This window comes from Narcine bancroftii, chromosome 1, assembly GCF_036971445.1.
Source record: "Narcine bancroftii isolate sNarBan1 chromosome 1, sNarBan1.hap1, whole genome shotgun sequence".
Lineage (NCBI taxonomy): Eukaryota > Metazoa > Chordata > Chondrichthyes > Torpediniformes > Narcinidae > Narcine > Narcine bancroftii.
Window position 1 is genome coordinate 167315634 of NC_091469.1, and position 11499 is coordinate 167327132.

General features: G+C 50.5%; 1 long non-coding RNA gene across 1 annotated transcript; it reads right to left on the bottom strand.

Moving 5' to 3' along the window:
- Positions 1–374: 374 nt before the first annotated feature.
- Positions 375–11147, bottom strand: LOC138736111 (uncharacterized). The gene is made up of 2 exons (XR_011340100.1): positions 10683–11147; positions 375–655 (listed from the first exon to the last, which is right to left on the bottom strand). It is a non-coding gene; the product is annotated as an uncharacterized lncRNA (long non-coding RNA).
- Between the last annotated feature and the right edge of the window lie 352 nt (positions 11148–11499).

Sequence of the window (11499 nt, forward strand, 5' to 3'; positions counted from 1 at the left end):
GTGGAGCAGACTGATTTATATTACAGAGGCAGGTCATATTCTTAAGTCCTACCTCAAAGGGAAGCACTGCCCCAGATTGGTAGTGGCTGATCTTGCTGGTTTTGGTCGCAAGGACCCCCCTTTGAACTCATCTTCAGTGGTTGATCACGGTTCTTTGGCAGGGTATAGATATCAAACAATTCTTGTAGGGAGAGAGGGATCACCACTAAGGGGACTCCTGTCTTCCCATGGTGTATTTTTGCGCATACCCAACAATCTGTTTGATTCTGGTGTTTAGCAAGATTAGTACACAGAGAGATAAAATTATTTTTGAGTTACACATGCAAAGCTATGATGTAAAAGTACAAATTGAGATAGAAAACATAAAAGTCTCATTGTTGCAGTTTTTTTTATCACTGTCCTTTTTACTCCTCCTCCTTTCCCTTTGCTGGTGGTGGGTCCACTGGTCCCTTTACTCTTGAAGCATGTGTCCACCCCTTTTCCTCCATTCGGACCACTATTTCTGTGGATAACAATGCCAAATATGAACCAGTCCACCGGGGCAGAAGCTTCTCTTCTTTCCACGACTTGTTTAGGACCCAGTCACCAGCATTCACAGGATAGATGGGGAAATCCAGAGGAGGGTTCTGTGCCAACAGACCCTTAGCTTTTAAATCTGCAAGAGAACAAGAGACTGCCAGTAAATATTTCCTTAAAAGCACATCATTTCGACCATAGGTAAATCCTCTACCTGTCCCAAATATGGGAGTCCAAATAACATCTCGTAGGGGGATATTCTGATGTCTTGTCATGGCGCTGTTTGAATTCTGAGAAGAGCTATTGGTAGACACTTGGTCCAGGGTAATTTAGTCTCCTCTCTTAGTTTCGTAATTTGCATCTTTAAAGTGGCATTCATTTGCTCCACCCTCCCCGAACTCTGTGGATGCCGTGGTGTATGCAGCTTCCATTCTATCCCTAAAGCTTCACAGACCAGACTGTGGATCTTAGAAGCGAAATGAGTTCCCCGATCTGAATCGATGGATTTGACTATTCCATACTGGGGTATAATTTGTTCCAGAATTATCTTCGCCACGACTTGTGCAGTGACACTAGCGGTGGGGAACGCCTCGACCCATCTCGTGAAGTGGTCCACTATTACCAGCAGAAATTTCCATCACTGGACATTAGGGAGTTCAGTGAAATCCACTTGTATCCTTTGAAATGGCCGGATCGCCAGAGGCTGCCCTCCTCCAGGCATAGTTCTCATAACTTTTCTATTGACCTTCAAACAAATCACCCAGCGAGCCACCGTCTGCTTTGCTCAGGAATACACTCTTCTGCAAGCATAGGTTCGTAAAAATACATCACACAGTGCTTGAGCTCCCCAGTGTAATCATGAGTGTAGCTCCACCAGTAGTTGTCTGGTGATTTCTTTATTCAACAATTGCTTTTCATCTTGGAGCCACCATCTTCCATCGTCCATCTTCTTCACTCCCATCTTTTCCATCTGTTCCTCTTCAGGGAGGGAAAAGATAGGCACCTTCTTCAGCCCTTCTCTGAGAGGTATCAAAGTCATCACGTGCACTGTTCCTGATCGCACCGCCTGTTGGGCCTCTTCATCAGCCATCCGATTTCCTCGGGCTTCTGGTGAGCTTCCCTTCTGTTGCCCTGGCACATAGAAGATAGGAGCAGGAGTAGGTCATTCGACCCTTCGAGCCTGCTCCGCCATTCAACGAGATCATGGCTGATCTTAAAGTTCAGTACCCCGTCCCCGCCTTCTCTCTGTAACCTTTAATACCCTTATACTATAGCAATTCTTCCTGGCTTAAGTAATGCTTCCAGAGTCTTCTCAATTAGTTGTTCGTGGGCTAATTCTTTTCCTCTTGCTGTTATCATCCCCCACTCCTTCCAGATCTTCCCAAACGTGGATACCACTCCAAAAGCATATTTTGAATCCGTATATATGATACCTTCTTGCCCTTCCAACAGTTCCAAGGCTCTCATTAGGGCATACAGTTTCCAGCACTGAGCGGACCAACTCCCGGGTAGACACCCAGCTTCCTCCTCTGTTCCGGTGACCCCATCAATGATAGTATATCCACTATATCTCTTCCCATCCACACAGCTTGACAAGCCATCTATGAACCACTATTGTCCTACCGAGAGGGGCTCCTCTTCTAGTTCATCTCGACTTTTCGTCTGCAGCTCTACCGCCTCACTACGGTCATGTCCTGAGTCCTCTGGTTCTTTGTCTTCCTCCAATGAGTACAAGAACTGTGAAGGATTCAAGTTTTTATCTGTAACAATAGTTAGGTCATCTTTTTCCATCAAGATTGCCTCATACTTCAGAATTCTCGAATCCATCAACCATCTATGGGACTTCTGAGTTAGGATTGTTCTAACTGTGTGGGGAGTGAACACAACCAGACTTCCTTCAAAGGTAAATTTTCGGCTCTCTTCCACCAGTACAGCCGTGCCCGCGACTGCTTGAACGCATTCAGGCCACCCTCATGACACTGGGTCGAACATCTTCGAGAGGAATGCCACAGGTTCCCTTTGTCCTCCACTTTTCTGAGTTAACACTCCCAAGGCCACATTTACGAACAAGTAGAAAGGCTGATTAATAGCAGGCAAAGCCAGGACCGGAGCATTAATCAAATCTTTTTTCAAGCGAGCAAATTCCTGCTGTTCCTCTATACTCCACTCCACCTTTTCTTTCTCACCTCCCAATTTGTCATATAAAAATCGGACTTCCTGTGTGTGTTTATCTATCCACAATCGGTAATACCTGATTAATCCGAGGAACTTCCTTATCTCCTTTTGGTTTTTAGGTAGAGGCAGACCAGTGATGCCAGCAATTCGTTCAAGTCCGATTCTCTTTCTTTCCCGCTAATCAAATGTCCCAAATACTTTACTTCTTGTTCCACACATTGTAACTTGTTCTTGGAAACTCTTAATCCTTTTTCTCCTAAGAAGTTTTGTAACTTAATGGTAGACTCACAAACTTCACCTTCTTCTGTACTCGATATTAACAAGTCGTCTATATATTGTATTAACTGTGCCCCTGAGGGTGCCTGAGTGTTCTTCCAATACCTGCTCTAAGACTTGTCTGAATAGGTTGGGAGATTCTGTAAACCTTTGGGGGAGGACTGTCCATTGATACTGCTGTTTTGAGTGAGGGTCCTCCCACTCAAAGGCAAACAAGTCCCGACTATTCTCATCCAAGGGGCAACTCCAAAAGGCATCTTTCAAATCTAAAACACTGAACCACTCGTGTTCCAGGGAAATTCGATTCAGTATGTTATAAGGGTTTGGGACCACTGTGTGTTGGGTCTGGACAATCTTGTTTCATTCTCGTAGAACCTGGACCAAGCGGAAAGTTTCATCTGCTTTCTGTACAGGGAGGACTGGGGTATTATAGGGGGACATGCAGCTTTCTAGCATTCCATCTCGCAGTAAGTTTTCAATGACCGGCTGAAGGCCCCTTCATCCCTCCACTAAAATAGGATACTGTTTTATCCGCACTGGTTGGAACCCCTCCTTTAGGGTTATTTTAAGTGGGATTATCTGCAGTCCTCCCCTGTTCCCCTCTCCGGCCCAGACACGGTTCTCAATGTCCCGAATATCCTCTTCCTTCAATGGGTACAGCCGCACCATTATGCGTCTGTAGAGCTCGTCGAAAGAACCAAAGACTTGTTGATCCAAACCAAGGCTTTTATTAGCAAAAGACCGGAGCTCTTCACAGGTGGCCGACCAGTCCGGAATGATCCGACCTGGCTAGGGACACAACCCTTTAAGGCCCAAACAATAGGTGTGGCTTAGCTCTCAGCCAATCGCTGTAAGCACAGTCTAGATACAGTAACTATATACACTATGTACATTGGTGATAGATCTGTACTATCACATTCACCCCTTCTTGGAGAATTGACCCTGGAAAAAAAAAAAAAAAACGAGGGAGAGAATGAAAAGGAAGGGGTAGGTCAAGGACTGTAGCGGTCAGGGGGTCTGACCATCCGGCGTGACCGCCGTGGTGCCGGGATTGGGGTCGCTGGAGTGGTGTCGCCAGCGGGCTCATCGGGTGCGACTGCTCCGTCGCTCAATTCCCCAGTCGTTTTGTCGGCAGGGTGGCCCGAGTCATTGGGGTGCTGTTGGTCCTTCTGTTGCGGCACGGGGCCTGGAGCATAAGGAGTTGGGGGGTTTGCTGGGTCTACCGCGTCCTGAGCTAGGTCCCGCACCGAAACAGTGTCCTCCCGCCCGTCTGGGAACTCCACGTATGCGTAATGTGGGTTCGCGTGGAGTAGAGTCACTCGGTCGACCAAGGGGTCGTTCTTTGAGTGCCGGACGTGGCGTCGCAAAAGGACAGGGCCAGGGACGGTGAGCCATGCCGGTACAGTGGTTCCCGATTCGGATTTCCTCGGGAAAAGGAACATCCTTTCGTGGGGGGTGGCATTTGTTGCAGTACATAGGAGGGAGCGGATGGAGTGTAAGGCACTAGTGAGAACCTCCTGCCAGTGAGAGGTGGGGAGACCTTTAGACCGGAGAGCCAGTGTAACCGCTCTCCATATGGTGGCATTCTCCCTCTCGACCTGGCCATTACCGCGTGGGTTATAGCTCGTGGTCCTGCTTGAAGCAATACCACACTCCAGAAGGTACTGTTGCAGCTCTGCACTCATGAATGAGGACCCCCTATCACTGTGGATGGAATTGGGGTACCCGAAGATGGTGAAAATACTGTGAAGGGCCTGTATCACTGAGGTGGCAGTGGTGTCTGGGCAGGCCACAGCGAATGGGAAGCGGGAGTATTCGTCGATGGCCGTAAGGATGTAGGTATTACGGTTGGTCGACGGTAGGGGTCCCTTAAAGTCTACGCTAAGACGCTCGAAGGGGCGGGTGGCTTTGATGACGTGGGAGTTATCCGGACGGAAGAAGTGGGGCTTGCATTCGGCGCACACCGAACAGGCTCGGGTCATGGAGCGGATCTCCTCAACTGTGTAGGGTAAGTTGCGCGCCTTGACAAAGTGAGCAAACCTAGTGACCCCTGGATGACAGAGCGCCTCATGGAGTTTCCGTAGTCTGTCCATCTGTATGCTGGCGCACGTCCCCCTGGAGAGCGCGTCAGGCAGGTCGTTGAGCTTACCAAGCCGGTACAGGATGTCATAGTTAAAGGTGGAGAGTTCGATTCTCCATCTGGCGATTTTGTCGTTTTTTATCTTACCACGCTGGGTGTTGCTGAACATGAAGGAGACCGCGCGTTGATCAGTCAACAGTGTAAAGCGCCTCCCAGCGAGGTAATGTCTCCAACGACGTACCGCTTCAACTATGGCCTGGGCCTCCTTCTCGATCGAGGAGTGTCTACTCTCCGGACCCTGGAGGGTTCTGGAGAAGAAGGCTACAGGCCGACCGGCCTGGTTCAAGGTGGCTGCCAGGGCGAAGTCGGATGCATCGCTCTCGACTTGAAACGGGACAGACTCATCGATCGCGTGCAGCGTCGCAGCAGCGATGTCAGATTTGATTCGATCGAAAGCCGCTGTGGCTTCGGTCGAGAGGGGAAAAGAGGTGGTCTTGATAAGAGGACGTGCCTTGTCGGCGTAGTTTGGAACCCATTGGGCATAATACGAGAAAAGGCCCAGGCAGCGTTTGAGAGCTTTCTGGGTATGTGGGGGGGGTAAGTCCATTAAGGGACGCATGCGGTCAGGATCTGGCATGACTATCCCGTTTTCCACCACACAACCTAGAATAGCGAGTCGTGTGGTCCGGAAAACACACTTGTCCAAATTGTAAGTCAGGTTTAGCTGACGGGCAGTTTGAAGAAATTTGTCTAGGTTGGCGTCATGGTCCTGCATGTCGTGGCCGCAGATGGTGATATTGTCCAGATACGGGAAGGTAGCGGTTAGCGTGTTCTGGTCCACCATCCTGTCCATTTCCCGCTGGAAGACCGCGACACCATTTGTGACCCCGAATGGTACCCTGAGAAATTGATATAGCCGCCCATTCGCTTCAAAGGCCGTGAATGGTCGGTCCTCGCAGCGGATCGGGAGCTGGTGGTAGGCCGAACGTAGGTCAATAGTGGAGAAAATGCGGTACTGGGCGATCTGGTTCACCACATCCGTGATGCGTGGCAGGGGGTACGCATCCAGGAGTGTGAAGCGGTTAATGGTCTGGCTATAGTCGACCACCATCCGTAGTTTTTCCCCATTCTTGACAACCACCACCTGGGCTCTCCAGGGGCTTGAACTGGGTTCGATGATGCCCTCATCCAGCAATCTACGCACCTCACTCCTAATGAATTGCCTGTTCTCGTAACTATATTGCCGACTTTTGGTGGCCACAGGCTTCCAGCCAGGGGTGAGGTTTGCGAAGAATGCTGGCGGGGCAATCCAGAGTGTGGAAAGGCCGCAGGATTGGCCCCGGGGCACGGGGGCGGGTTGCTCGGGTGCTTTGGGAGTGGGGCGATGGCAGACCGAGAGGGGGGCGTGGGGTCCCCCAAAGTGTAGGGACACCGTTTGGAACTGACACTGGAAGTCTAATCCCAGCAACACTGGGGCGCACAATTGGGGAAGGATGAATAATTTAAAGTGGGTGACCGTCACGCCCTGTACTTCCAGCGTGGCGATGCAATACCCCTTTATCCCAGTCGAGTGCGACCTCGTCGCTAATGAGATCCTCTGGGTAGTGGGGATAATGTCAAGTCCCCAACGGAGGGCCAGATCTGGCTGGATAAAACTGTCAGTTGACCCAGAGTCAAATAAGCAATTGGTGTAGTGTCCATGCACTTTAATCAGTTCCATTGCTCTGGTGAGGGGATGAGAGCATTGCTGGTTTAATGTTATTGAAGCAGTTGACAGGCGAGTTTTGCGCAATGACGTCACGCAACGGGATGACGTCACGCAACGGGATGACGTAGTCAACGCTCGAGGAGCAGGTTGGAGAACCTCCCGGAAGTGCTGTTGTGGCGGGTGAATGGTAAGTAGTGGGGTTTGTAGTTGCTCGCGATCGGCGGTCGGGCCCTGGCGGTCGTCAGCGATGAATGCTAGGGTGAGCACCTGGTTGGCCGCGGGGGTGGCTGCGGCGGCGGTAGCGTCGGCCCCGGGGGTGTCTGTGGCGGCGGCAGCTGCGGCGGTAGCGTCGGCCCCGGGGGTGTCCGTGGCGGCGGCAGCAGCGGCTGTAGCGTCGGCCCCGGAGGTGTCCGTGGCGGCGGCAGCAGCGGCGGTAGCGTCGGCCCCGGGGGTGGCTGTGGCGGCGGCAGCAGCGGCGGTAGCGTCGGCCCCGGGGGTGTCCGTGGCGGCGGCAGCAGCGGCGGTAGCGTCGGCCCCGGGGGTGGCTGTGGCGGCGGCAGCAGCGGCGGTAGCGTCGGCCCCGGGGGTGTCCGTGGCGGCGGCAGCAGCGGCGGTAGCGTCGGCTCCGGGGGTGTCCGTGGCGGCGGCAGCAGCGGAGGTAGTGTCAAGTGTTCCGCACGGGGGCGAGAGGCAGGCCATCACCATGGTTGCGACGGTGGGTTGCCCCTTCCGGGTTCGGCGTCTCCGTGACGTCAGGCGTTGCCGTGCAGGGGAGCCCTCGCTCTCATTGGACGAGAGCTCTGGGGAAGAAGAGTTTGAATGGGATAGTGGCGGTTGAGCTTCACACGAGGCACTGTGTTTGCTGGCGGCCATTTTAGACCTACAGACTGCAGCAAAGTGGCCCTTTTTAAGGCACTTCTGGCACCTGGCTTTTCTTGCTGGGCACTGGGATCTGCTGTGCTTGTCCCTCCCGCAGAAATAACATTTCGGGTTCGCACGGGGCAGGGTAGCAGCAGCCGACAGGCCGTCAGGGGTAGGGTAGAAGGGCACTCTACTCACATCAGAACGAGGGGTCCAGTCCCTAGAGAGCTCGGAGGACTTTAAGGCTGCATCCTCCATTGTGATCGCAATCCGGGCCACGTCCTCTAGTTTTTCTACCCCTTGTTCGAGCAAACGCAGCCTCACTTCGTTCGATCGGAGCCCAGCCACATAGGCATCCCGGACGAGGTCGCTAGTGATCTCGGCAGCAGTTTTGTCCACACAGTTACAGTCCTTGCCCAATGCCTTTAATACTTGTAAATATGCCCTGCTGGACTCGCTGGGCTGTTGCTTCCTCGACGCAAGCTTGAGCCGGGCATGAACTCTGTTCACCGGTTGATCATACAGTTCCTTCAGTACCTTTATGGCTGCGGTGTAAGTGGTCTCATCCTGGATGTTCTCGTAGACTCTCAAGGACACCATAGATAGCAATGCTGTTAGACGCTGGTTATCCTCCTCCACCCGAATGAATCTCAGGAAGTTTTCAAAGTTCAGCAGCCAGAACTTAAAGGCTTTGAAGGCTGTAGCTGACTGTGGGTCGATATCAAGTTTTTCTGGCCGAGTTAAACGCTCCATCCCTTTCAAAAAAAATTCTTTTTGCTAATAAAATTGTAGAGCTCGTCGAAAGAACCAAAGACTTGTTGATCCAAACCAAGGCTTTTATTAGCAAAAGACCCGAGCTCTTCACAGGTGGCCGACCAGTCCGGAATGATCCGACCTGGCTAGGGACACAACCCTTTAAGGCCCAAACAATAGGTGTGGCTTAGCTCTCAGCCAATCGCTGTAAGCACAGTCTAGATACAGTAACTATATACACTATGTACATTGGTGATAGATCTGTACTATCACAGCGTCCTCCCACTGGAGCGGTTCCGACTCCCAGTCTAAGCTGCAAGTCTCGTCCCATCAAATTCACGCCAGCCTGGGGAACCAGAATCAGATCCTCAACCGCTTCTCGGTTCTGGTACTTCACGCATACCCCCTTGATCAGGGGGGTCTCCATGACTTTCCCCCTACTCCCAATATTCTAATATTTTTTTCCCCACCAACATGTCTCATGGGGGTTAAATCACAAATCTTTCCGCTCCCGAGTCTACCATAAATACTATTTCTTCTTCCTGGGGTCCTAATTTTAGGTTTACCAGGGGTTACTGTTGATATCTGATTGACCCCAAAGAGGGGAACCCCTGACACCCCTAGTCCTCATTTTCCATCAGAGTGTAGGATCGAGTCTCTCTCTTCCATTTTGGGCAGTCTCATCTCAGGTGCCCTTCTTCATCACTCACAATAGTAACATCTCAGGGGACCTGTCCTCCAGACTCCCCCTCTTTCTTGCCCTCTTCTGCCTCCTCTTGTCATACCTCCCACCCCCCCTCCCCACTTCTCGGGGCTGTCTGCCTCTCACATTCCCACTTTCTCTCCACAACTTGCTCCACTGCTTGCACCATCATTTTCACCTTTCCCTTCTGTTTCTCATCATTCCTCTGGACATACACCTCCTGGGCCTCTTTCAACAACTGATCCAGAGACTTCTCATTCCAATCCTCCATCTTTTTTAATTTCTTTTTAATATTGGGCCAGGATTTTGTCACAAAGTTTGCTCGAAGGAGCTGCTGTCCTGCCTCCGAGTCTGGATTCACACCAGAATATTGTTGCATGTTTTTCCATAACTTTTGCAGGAAGGCTGAGAGTGCTTCCTCCTTTTCCTGACAATTTTCAAAGACTCGCTCGAAATTTTGACTCTTTGGCACTGATTCTCTTATCCCTTTTATTATCAGATCTCACAAATCCCGCATGTTCTTCCTCTCCTCTTCCTGTTGCTTGTCCCAGTTTGGCTGAATGATGGGAAATTTAGCCTCTGCCACAGCTCCCTGTTGGTCTCCAGGGGGATGCTCTCTTTCCGGATGCTCTCTTTCCCAAATCCTCATTCCTGCCTGCCATATCATTTACCTTTCTTCCGCAGTGAATAAGGACCCCAATATCGACTGCATTTTACCCCAGGTGTAAATATTAGGTCCCAGGATCTAATTGTTCGGCCAAGCCTAGAGGGTCCTCCAAGAGACTTTTCATCTCTTTCTTGAAATTTCTTACTTCCGTACTGGTGAGTGGAATGTTGACAAATCCCAACATCGCTTCTCCTATCGGAACCTCCCTCAGAGGGAACATTTGTAAGTTGGCTTGGACTCTTTGTTCCTTTCTTTCCAATGGAAATGATTTTATATCATCCTGTAATATCTCCACCTCACCCCTTCTCTTTTTCTCAAGTTTTTCCTGTCTGTCCGAGCTCCTCTGTCCTGCCTCCTCCAGCTCCAGGGCACAGGCCTCCACCCTTCTATCGGACTCTCTCACTTGTTGGTGATCATCGGGAGGGACTTCGCCATCAGCTTGGTGATTCTCCCCTCCCCTCTGACTGTAATACAGTAGAGGCAGGTACTTCAAAGGATCCCAAGGGGGTGTAACTACCTCTTTGTTTTTCATGGTGACCTTAAACAACTAAGTTACTTGGATACAACATGCTGCATAATCTGACTCTTCCTGATCAAAAGGGGTTCTTGTATTACACACATATTTAATCTTCATCTGACCCCAGTTGTGGCCACCAAACTGAGGAGCCCAGAATCGGACTCTATGGCCATTTGTAATAACAAAACTTTATCATAGTTTCCTTAGTTCTCCCCTGGGTCCTTCCCCGATCCCAGTTACCTACATCATCCCCAATGGACTATCTGGTGGAATGTCAGCCCCGGGACCCCCACTCTGGGGTCTCTTCTTCTCTCGGGACTCATCAGTCATGGTACACTGATTACCCATTTTTCTCCCTGTCAAATCACACACTCCTGACAGACTCTCCCGGTTGCCCGAGTAATACTTAATAGTCAATTTTCTTACCTGGGACTGGTGCATGAGAGCTCCCCGACCGAACCACTCCTCCTATCAGAGTTCAACTTTGTTTTGTTCCACTCCTCCTACCAGAGTTCCCCTTCGTCCTGTTCTCCAAAGTCTCCTGTCCGGATATCACTCGCTCAAACCGCTGACAGCAAGCAAGAAAATCAGAGCTCACTGAAATCAGTGGGGTGCACCTTCTCGTTCTTCAATAACCAGTCACCAAGCGGTGGGAGTTGCGATCCCGGATGAGCCCCCAAGCTTGAGAAATATAAAGTGTTCACAATCACTACTCAGGAGACAAAATCTTGGAGAACAGGTTCAGCTTTATTTTGGGTCTGTAGAGCTGGGTGTCTCTCAGTCCAAAGACACCCCGGAGGTCCAGATTCATCACTCTTTTGTACAGTCCCGCACTCAATATCACCACACCTTAATTTAGTCTCTTCCAATTGGAATTTCAATACCTTACAACCTTCCCCTTTTCCCTTCCATCCCTGCAGATACCACACAGTTCCTCCCTCATCATACATCGCATGTTATGTTAATTAGGCCGTCCCATCCTTAGGGGTGTCTAAGTTAATATTCATGCCTTTATTAAGCAAGCGCAATGGTGACTATGGGGTACCCTAGGTCACTGTACCAGTCTGAACCAGATTCCTTCATCCTTGAAGCTTCTGATAAGAAAGTGGCCCATGAGTTAGTGCTGTCTATTTTCAAGCTCTAATTTCTCATTCTATCACCTTTCACAGAATGGTGCTCGTTTAATCATCTTCAGCCATTTTTTACAAATATGTCAGTAGCAAATGGAAAGTGAAGGATAGAA